The sequence below is a fragment of the Ipomoea triloba genome, chromosome 1 (assembly GCF_003576645.1).
Source record: "Ipomoea triloba cultivar NCNSP0323 chromosome 1, ASM357664v1".
Taxonomy (NCBI): Eukaryota; Viridiplantae; Streptophyta; class Magnoliopsida; order Solanales; family Convolvulaceae; genus Ipomoea; species Ipomoea triloba.
This window is the reverse complement of record NC_044916.1, coordinates 24,263,244-24,274,553: the sequence shown is the minus strand read 5'-3', so window position 1 is coordinate 24,274,553 and position 11,310 is coordinate 24,263,244.

Genomic DNA, 11,310 nt, shown 5'->3' with positions numbered 1-11,310 from the left:
TAATTATTTCATTTATTTTTCTTCTCCAACAAATTATTACTTATATGTATGAATGATCACGATTGGGTTCGAACCTAACCAAACACTGTAGCAATCATACTGAAATAGTATGGACGGTTCTGGTTAGATTCAGAACCGAAAAAAATAAAATTAAATAATTGTTGAACCGTGAACTGGAACTGAACCACAGTCATATATAGTGAAAATGATCAAACACTTATTTTGATAAATCGGTACGGTTCAATTCCAATTTCGATTTTGAACCGCCAATCAAAACTTATTTATTTATTTTTAATTTTATTTATTATTTAAAAATAGTCTAAATTCAACAAATTTTATTTTATTTTTTCGGTTCTGAATCGTAACCGTAACCGTCCATACTATTTAAGTTCAATTGCTACAGTGTTCGATTAGGTTCGTATTGAACCATGATCTTCCATACATATTAGTAATACTTGGTTGGAGAATAAAAATAAATGAAATAATTATTTAAGGGTAAAAATGTCAATTTAACATTACAGGGGGAAAAGCTACCACTTTTAAAATAACTGAGGGGGGTAAAACTGCCACTTTAATAACACAGGGGGAAAAAGTGCTATATGCACATAACATAGGGGAAAAAGTGTCATTTTTCCTTTTTTTAATTATTGCAAATTCTAAACGTGCATTTTGCAAAGCTTCAAATTACATTTGTTAATATGTAACAATGCATTCATGATTGGTAAAACTGCATTATATTAAAGTCAGATGTACATTAACATATTAGTGGATGGAGCATATATAAAATTTGCAATAATTGTTAAATATCATCAAATTTTTTCCATTTTTTCTTGTTTTAGAATATTAGTCATTTCAGATCGATGACTAACATTATTCCACATTTTTAGGTATACACATGTAATTTGACTAACATTATTCCACATTTTTAGGTATACACATGTAATTGAAAATTGTACAAGTAAACATTTTTTTAAGTTATAATTTTGATTAACAAAAAAGTATGTATAAATTACTTCAACTCATTAAATTACTCCATGCATTTACCCATAAGACATGATGCCCTATTACTTCATGTGAATTAAATCATTTTTTTAAAAAGTCATAAATTTTTATTTCAATAAAATAAAACTAGTATATTACAGTGTGATGCTTAAAAATATACATAGTACTTAATATTAAAATAATGACCACTTGAAATTATTTTTTAAAATTTAATTCATATATACAATATTTTGCAATTTATTAGAGTAGTAAATTATAATTATCATTAGATTTGAAAATTAAAATATAAAGGAAAGAATGAATTTATATTTTCTGTCTAACAATAATGTAAACTAATTTTATAAAATTTAATACTTACTTTTTAAACATTTATTTAATTACTATTATTATAATTATAATTTGTATAAGTACAAAAAACTCTAAAAATAAATAAATAATCTACAATACAAAGTTAACACGAAAAAATATATATACCGGCATATATGGATTTCACAGTTCACACACGCACATAGAGGCTGGCCTACATTATGCATGCATATATAGTTTTTTTTTTTTTTTTTTTNATATATAGTTTTTTTTTTTTTTTTTTTGAATACATGGATATATAGTTTAAGTGTTCAACATCCATAATATTTAATTAAAATATAATATACATCTAATGATGATTTAAATCAAATTTAATAAACATTTAATTCAAAAAGAGGAGAAAAAAATATGGTAGATATAAATGGATAATCTATATCTATCTATACTATTAATAAAAACAAAATTCCCATTTAATTTTCTGTTTAAAAACACTCCTACACTATTAAGCAGTGCATAATATTGTAAAGTATTGTAATAAAATTTATAATTGTACATTAAAATGTGGCAATACAATTCCAAATACAATATATTCTGTTTTACTTTCCTATTCATAATACAATTCTAGATTAAAATTACTAATCGTAATAATATAGTACATATGTTTCCCAGCAACGTAATCTATCTATACTATTAATAAAAATAAAATCCTTCATTTAATTTCTCGCTCAAAAACACTTCTATATTATTAAGATTTGCGTAATATTGTAAAATATGCTAATACAATTCATATTCGTACTACAATTGTACATAAAAATGTGGTACTACAATTTCTAATACAATATATTTTTTTTACAATCGTATTCGTAATACAATTTTAGATTAAAATTACTAATCGTAATAATACAATACATATATTTTCTTGCAATGTAATCTATACTATTAATAAAAGAAAATCCTCCATTTTAATTTCCCGCCCAAAACACTGATATACTATTAATGTTTGCGTAATATTGTAAAATATGATAATACATTTGCAATTCGTACTACAACTGTGCCTTAAAATGTGGCAAAACAATCTCTAATACAATATATATATATATATATATATATATATATATGTATATGTATGTATATGTATATGTATATGTATGTATATGTATATGTATATATATGTATATGTATATGTATGTATACATATATATATACATATACATATACATATACATACATATACATATACATATATACATATATATATATATATATATGTATATGTATATATATATGTATATGTATATATATATATATATATATATATATATATATATATATAGGGTCATAATCAGGTGTGGCCACCCCTTAACGTGCGGTCAATGCGGCCGCACCACAATGTATACAAATATACACCACTCACTGTTAGAAAATGTACCACACAAATATGCATCATTAGATACACATCACTAAAAAACACACCACTAGGTATGCAAATATCAGTGTTGCAAAAATCCCGCTTAGGCGCCGATTAATCCCCGCCTTGGCGCTAGGCGCTGATCGACCGCCTAGCGTATCACATTAAATGGTGGTCTCGGCGGCTGGCCGGCTAGGCAACCGCCTAGGCCGCCTAAGCTCCGCCTAGGCCGCCATAGCACTGCCTAGGCCGCTTAGTCGCTGACCGCCTAGGCGTCGACTAGACCGACTAGGCCTTCTAGTCGGTCGATTAACTATTGTTTTTTTTATGGGTTACTTCACTCAAAACAACATCGTTGTGAGCGAAATAATCCTAAATTGTACAAACTTTAGATATTTGTTAGGTTAATATTTAATATTTTAGTATTAACTATTAAAGTATTATATAATTTATAATTATTACTCTTTAAGAAATTAAAAATACTTAAACAAATTTTTAAAAAATAAAAAATAAAATAAAAAAAATACACGGACGCCTAGCGATTTTTTCAACCATGGCAAATATACACCACAGAGTGTTAGCAAATGCACCATTAGGGTAGGGGAGTTATGGTGCATTATTTTGGGTGCGTGGTGTGTATTTTCATTGTGGTGCGAATCGCACGGGAAGGCTCGACCACATTTGAACAGCACAAGAGTCAGTATTGACTCGACTGAGGCTCGAACCCACCACCTCCCGTATAAAAGGAAGGGTTTGATGCCACTGGACTACAAGGTCCTTGGCGATTTATATATATATATATATATATATATATATATATATATATATATATATATATATAGGAAGTGGCTTATGTACATTATGTTCCTTAGGTGAGAAATAAGATGGACTTATAGCCATAGATCTAATTTAATCCAACGTATGAAATTGCCTTCTAGATTTAAAAACACGTGCATCATTAAGGGTACTATCATAATTACCTCATATTATTTTTCATAGTTACTTGTAGTGCATAATTTTCACTCGTGTAGTGCACATTTTTGTGCCTAGTAGTGCACATTTTTATACCTAACAATGCACATTTTCTGTCTTAGAGTCATGCTATTAACCATCTAGGAAGTTAGTTTTATACTCTGTAGTGCATGTTTTTGTGTCATATAGAGCAAAAGTTTGTGCCTACTAGTGCACATTCTTATGGTTACTCAAATAAAATTGCACAAAACACACTATTTATTCATAAATACTTGCAGTGCATAATTTTCAACCGTATAGTGCAAATTTTTGTGCCTAGTAGTGCACATTTTCTCAACTAACAGTGCACGTTGTTCAGTCATAGAGTTCAAGCTATCATCTATATTTTAGGTTAGTTTTATGCTCTGTAGTGCATGTTTTTGTGCCATACAAAGCAAAGGTTTGTGCCTACTAGTGCACATTCTTATGGTTAATCAAATAAAAATGCACAAATCACACTATTTTTTCATAAATACTTGCATGCAACGTAATCTATACTATTGATAAAAAGAAAGTTCCACATTTTAACTTTCCGCCCAAAACACTCCCATACTATTAAGGTGTGCATAATATTTTAAAATATAGTAATACAATTTTTATTCGTACTACAATTGTACATAAAAATGTGGGAATACAATTCCTAATACAATATATTCTTTCCTACTTTAATATTTGTAATACAATTATAGATTAAAATTACTAATCGTAATAATACAGTACATATATTTCCCTGCAACGTAATCTATACTATGAATAAAAACAAAATCTTCCATTTTAATTTCGCGCCCAAAACACTCCTATACTATTAAGGTATGGGTAATATTGTAAAATATAATAATACAATTTTTATTGGTACTACAATTGTACATTAAAATATGGTAGTACAAATCGTAATACAATATATTCTTTCATATTCTGCTATTCGTAATACAATTATAGATTAAAATTACTAATCTATACTATTAATAAAAACAAAATCCTCTATTTTAACTTTCCGCCCAAAACACTTCTATACTATTATGGTTTGCTTAATATTGTAAAATACGAAAATACAAATCCTATTCGTTCCACAATTGTACATTAAAATATGGTAATACAATTCGTAATATAATATAGGCTAAAGTGTCATCCCGCACCATGAACTATATTGGATTTTTCATGGTGCACCCTGACCTTTCTGAACATATATTTCGATCCACTTACCAATTATTTTTTTTTCCATCTAGAAGTCTTCACAGGTTTTCTAGGTAACAAGATGACATGGCACTAGTTGTTAGCTGATGTGGAGCTTCTTTCTTGTTAACGTCCTTAATTTTATTGTTGACCAGTTGACATGACACCTTGAACTTCTTTCTTCTTCGGGCGAGAGTTTCGTTTCTTCAATTCCCATCTTCGGATAAAATTTTCCCTTGAAAAGACTTCCCAACCTCTCGCTAAACCTCCCCAGCTTCAAATTCTCGGCGGCGAACATGTAACCCCCGACGAGGAGTTCATCTAAAGGAAGAAATTGCAGACGGCGAAAACAACACCAAGAATTGCAGCATAGTAGTTGCTCCAGTTGGATTTATTTTTCCTTCTCTTCCTTTCGTTTCTTTACAGAATGTGTCGTTAATTCATTCTTAAATTATCATTTGACTTAGGAGTAGCATACTTCGGAATATGTGATGCAAACCTTTGCAATATTTAATGGACGAGTTGCGTGAGTTTTTAAGGAGAAATGGAGAATCTGTAGTATGTTGAGGAGCTAGTCAGAGAATTATTTCTTGTGTTCAGAGGGTTTACAAAAGCCCTTCAGGCTTTTGAGAAAGAATTAGGCACTGATATCGGGAAAGGGTTCCAAGTTGATAGTTTGTTAGTGATGCGGCTCAGCATAATGAAGATCCATTAAGTGTATCAATTGGGCCAATCACAAGGCCCAAGTCCAAACAATCAAGGCAACTCTTCATTGGTTATGTTCAAAGATGGTGGAAATTCAAGTCAAGCCCAATTGCAAAAGATGAAGAAGAACTCAAGACTTTTTATAATTGTTTAAGTGCTGATTTTGGGAATTAAATTAGGCCCAAATCAGCCCTATTATTTTTGGTCATCATTATTTTAAATTGTTTGGCATGAAAGAGAAAACACTAGTTTGTATTTAGAAAGGATTCCTTAAATCTCTTTCTAAATAGGACTATATTTACTTGCTTTCTGGATTAGGTTTAGGATTCTTTTTCCCATTGTATTTAGGATTATAATGATGTCCCTATACCTATATATAGGGCACAATCATATCAGTCAAATGCAGGCTTTCATTCAATAAAATTCTTAATTTTTTCTTTACACTTGTGTAAGAAACCTTATGGCTAATTGTGGACTCAATTAGTGGCTAGTTGTGGACTCGACTAGCAAATTGATTCGTGGGCTCGAATCAATCTTCCTTTCTTCAACCTTAGATTTAGGTTCGTGGACTCATTCTTGAATCAAAGGAAACTATACCCGACTCTAATTGATTGAAGATTGCATCATCGAGGTACTTGAAGCTACCATGATTGAAGATTGCATCATCGAGGTACTTTGAGGATTCGAGACTAAGGATTTCTCGTGAGGTCTAAGGTATTTTGATCCATCTCTATCCTTGCATTGATAACTTCCTTGGGACAATACTCCATCTTTATTTGAACCTTGGACTAGGTTCATATCAGTTAGACTTGATTTTCTCTGTGTACATTCCAAAATGTTAAGCTCAGAACTTGGTTAATCTACTTCACCTTTTCAAGCCATGCTTTGGTTCTTTCGAGGCCGAGCTTATATCTACTTCGTCAAAATTGGAAGTCTCTATTAAACGGTATTATATCATCCATGCCTTGCAAACAGGACGGAAGGAGAAAAGAATTGAATTTTTTAATTTCCATTGCAATGTGTTGCTGCAAAAATATGAAGACTAGGGCTTATGGTTTGGTTGACTCTCTTTTTCATTCTTATTGTGACTTTGGTGATTTCTCATTCTCATCTTTAATCATCTTTTAAAAAATTTTGCAGCCCTCCCATACCATAAGAATCCTCATTTGAATCAATACCTTGCATCTTTCTGTTAGGAACTTTATGAGCAAGATGCTTAACAGTACTCATATCCTTGAGCATAGATTTTTATTACGTTTCTTTGACAATATTTGCTTTGCTTTAATTTTATCACCTTTAACTATCAACAAGATGGTTTTGAGTGATATTTATCTGAACATTAGTTCTTTTATTAGTAAGTTTACCGCTTTCCTTGGTTGCATGCTTTTAGTTTACTTGTATTTCAGAGCAGCTATATTGTAATCTATGGCATCTAATCATGAAATTATTGACAAAATTGTGATTGATGGAATGGATCAGCAGTGGATGATTCCTCACATCAATTAAGACTTTGAGAGCCTCTGTTATGGCACTCATGGGGATAGCAGATGGCTCCTTAATGCTTGAGTAGGTATGAATCAGTGTAGTATTTCAAGGAACTAAAGCGCTGACAGTCTTTTTCCCTGATCTCCAAAGTTTGCTTACTATTATAAAATATGGTAATACAATTCTTGATTAAAATTACTAATATATTGATTCGACTTTGTTATTAGCTTATCATTATTTCTAAATAAACTAATTTGTTGATTTCTTTGTTTCTTTTTTGGCCTATTTAGAGTTGGTGTTATCGAATTCAGATAAAAAACATTTCGCTATAGTGGAGTTACAGAAGTTTCTATCTTTCTAGAGGAAAAGCCTAATGGACTTTCCAGAAATGCAATTTCCGATAAAAGCAACATGGGTTTGAAGGAAAACATGTTGATAGCCGAAGAGTTAGCGTATGACTACGAATTGTTGAAGACAAAGAATGAAAAAGTTGGTAACTCAATTGACGGACGAGCAAAAAAATGTCTACAACTCTATCGTGAATGATATTGATTCCAATGGAGGTAGATTGTTCTTTGTGTATGGTTACCGAGGTTCGAGTGCAAGACGTTCGTGTGGAGAACGTTATTGTCAAAGATAAAGAGCTATGATGATATTGTTTTCAACGTTGCTTAGAGCGGAATAACATCTTTGCTTTTGTCAGGAGGCAGGACGACGCATTCCAGATTTTCTATACCACTCTCTATGAACGAAGATTCCACGTGCAATATATCGCAAGGTAGTGACTTTGCTCAGCTTATAATATGGAGCAAATTGATTTTTTTGGACGAGGCACCGATGACGCACAAACACTAGTTTGAAGCTTTGGACAAAACCATGAGGGATCTATTAAGATTTGTTATACCGGGTAGTGCTGAAAATACATTTAGTGGAAACATAATAGTTTTGGGCGGTGATTTTAGACATATTCTTCCCGTTATTCCAAAAGCAACTAAACCAATATTTGTCATAACCACTATTAATTTTTCCTACCTTTGGACGAATTGCAAGGTATTGAGGCTCACAAAGAAAATGAGACTACGGAGCTTAGCTTCAAAGGAAGATAGATAGACACACGGTTGATTGGTTTTCAAGAAGTATTGCAAACATTGGAGATGAAATTGTAGCGGTTTTTATACAACGGGTTGCTTGAGATCGATATTCCGGCACAATTTTTGTTGAAGTATGGACATAATCACATTGCAACTATAGTGGAAAGCACATTCCCAAGCGCGAGATATGGCATGCTTGATGAGTCGCACCTAGAAGGCCAAACAATCCTCTCTCTGACTTTAGATGTCGTTGATCAAATTAATCAGTATATGTGCGACATGAACACTGTAGACGGACGAACATATATAAGTTGTGACTTTTGTGTAAGGTAGAATCAGATGGTGAAAATCTATTAGAAGTACAGACTCCTGAATTCCTAAATAGTTTGAGATTGTCTGGACTTCCTAATCATTCATTGATTTAAAGGTTAGTGCACCTGCTATTGCGGAACATATACCACTCTCTTGGTCTTTGCAACGGTACGCATCTCATCGTCAAAAGATTGTCATTCACATTGTCGAAGCAATAATAGTTAATGGGACACATGAAGGAACCAAAGTTTTTATCCCCCGAATATCTCTCACTCATTCTAATACGAGATTTCCTGTCAAGTTCCAGCGTAAACAATACCCATCGATGCTCGCATATGCCATGACTATCAACAAAATCTAGGGCCAAACATTAACTCATGTTGGGTTATTGCTGAAAAAACCGGTGTTTAATCACAATCAATTGTATGCGGCTTTTTCCTGAGTTACCCATCCTGATGGCATGAAGGTGTTAGCTCTAGACGAGGATGTACAAGATTCTGTTACTACTATCAATGTTGTTTACAAAGAGGTTGCTATATAAAATCCTCAAAGTTTCAGCGGATGCTTACATCTACACATTACCTATTAATTCAGCTATTATTCGGTCGAATTCAAGCAAGGATAACATCACAAAACATAATTGATCTAAACCATCTTTTCAATTGCACTATTTAATATTTGATGTTATAATTTATCTAATTATATATTGATCTAAATATTTTTAAAATATTATAGAAAATTCATTCCGTGCATTGCACGGATGGAAATACTAGTAATAAGAATAATAATAATAATAATCATAACAACAACAACAACAACAAAGGATAATTAAAAGGTCAACCCAATATTTACTCTTTTTTATAAAGATTTTAGATTAAATAATTGCACACTATAATTAAATATTCATATATGAGTAAGTCCGAATCGTCTCACGAATTCTTATCTGTGAGACGAATTAGATTATGATGAAAATGTAATATTTATGTTAAAATATATAATACTAATTAAAAATAAATTATTTGTTACTTATAAGAAAAAATTTAATACTTTAATTGTAAATCAAAATATAATATTTAGTGTTGAATAATTTTATTAGAAAAATGTAATATATACTAATCATAGGTAAGTTGTTTAATTATTACTTATGAGAGAATATTTAGTACTTATGCATGACAAAAAATGTAACACTTTTTGATGAAAAATATAATACTTTTAAATCAAAATGTAATATTAAGAGTTGAAAATTACTTATGATGAAAATTGTAATACTTATGTGAGTAAATGTAATAATTATAAAAAAATCTAACTATCGTCTCATTGATCATCATCCGTTGAAATGGTCTTATAGGAGAATTTTCCTTCATATATGACATGTCAATATCAAATAAAAATCTCCAAACACATGAAAGCAAAGCAATATTACGTTCCAAACAAAACCAACGAATTAAAACATAGCATAATCTCCAAACAAAGCTAGCAAACTACTACTAATTAAAACACAACCGGTCCATACACATCCATTAAAACTTGGAATGTTATACTAATTGAATATTAGTTCTAGACTTCTAGCTTGGTTATAACTCTATAGTTTGTATATATTTATTCTTTGTAATTTTGTACAGATGATTGATTAATAATACAATTTTTAATCTGGTATCAGTTGCTAGGTTTTCTCCCATGGCCACTAACAATGGATCAGTCGGAGTACAATTCTCCGAGCGAACTGTCTCCGATGTGGCCACTGTTCCTTGGTCTATGTTACCACACTCTCTGTCTACTGCTCATCATTTTATGAGCATCAAGCTAACAAATCGCAATTTTTTGTTTTGGAGAACTCAACTTGTTCATTTCCTCCCTGGCTATAACCAATTAGGATATGTTGGCGGCTCTATCCCTTGTCCTTCGGCGACGCTGCCTCTGGCTACTGATGAAGCCTCCTTTGCCACTGCTGTTACAGTGAATCTGGCGTATGGTTTCTAGGTTTAGAAGGACCATGTCATACTCTCCATGCTCATATCCTCTCTCGGAGGAAGAAGTGATGCATCTGGCCGTAGGGAAGTGTACCTAAATGGCTGTCTGGAAAGCTATCAAAATGGCGTTGTCTTCGTCATCCCGTGCTCGAGCTTTGAATTTACTTGGGCAACTGCAATCACTGAGGCACGGCGGTGCGTCAATCGCAGATTACCTTAGTAAGACGCGCAAGATCGTGGTAATTGCCGGAAGACCTGTCTCCATTGATGAACAAAACTTGTATATTTTAGAGGTCTTCGCCTGGAGTTCAAGTCCTTGACAGCCTCTCTCTCTCTCTCTCTCTACTCGTGAGACACCGGTGACTTTATAGGAGTTGGTCGACTTTTTAGGCGCTCAGGAGTTTTTGCTGACAGATGATTTTTCGGCAGCGACTAGTGGTTTTTCGTTGCAGCCTGTTGCTATTGTTGCTTAGCAAGGCGGTGGTGATACTAGACGCGATTTTGGATAGATTTATAAAGGAGGTGGTAGTCAGTGTTCTGGCGGTGGTTCTGGACAGCATTATAGAGGAGGCGATTCTGGTAATTACCGCGGTGGTAGACAACAATTTCGAGGTCACGGTTGAGGTGGACAAAAGCGGTCTCGAGGTTGTCCTCACTATCATATTTGTGACTTATAGTGTTATACAGCTGTGACGTGTTATCGTCGCTATTCAGGTGGTTCTGATGCTTAAGAAAACTTGGTTTTTCAGGATGATCATAGCCCGGGTGCATCGTTGAGGTCTTAGAGTTGGTTCCCTAGCATGGGTGCCACTGATCATGCCACTCCTGATGTTAATGCTCTCACTAC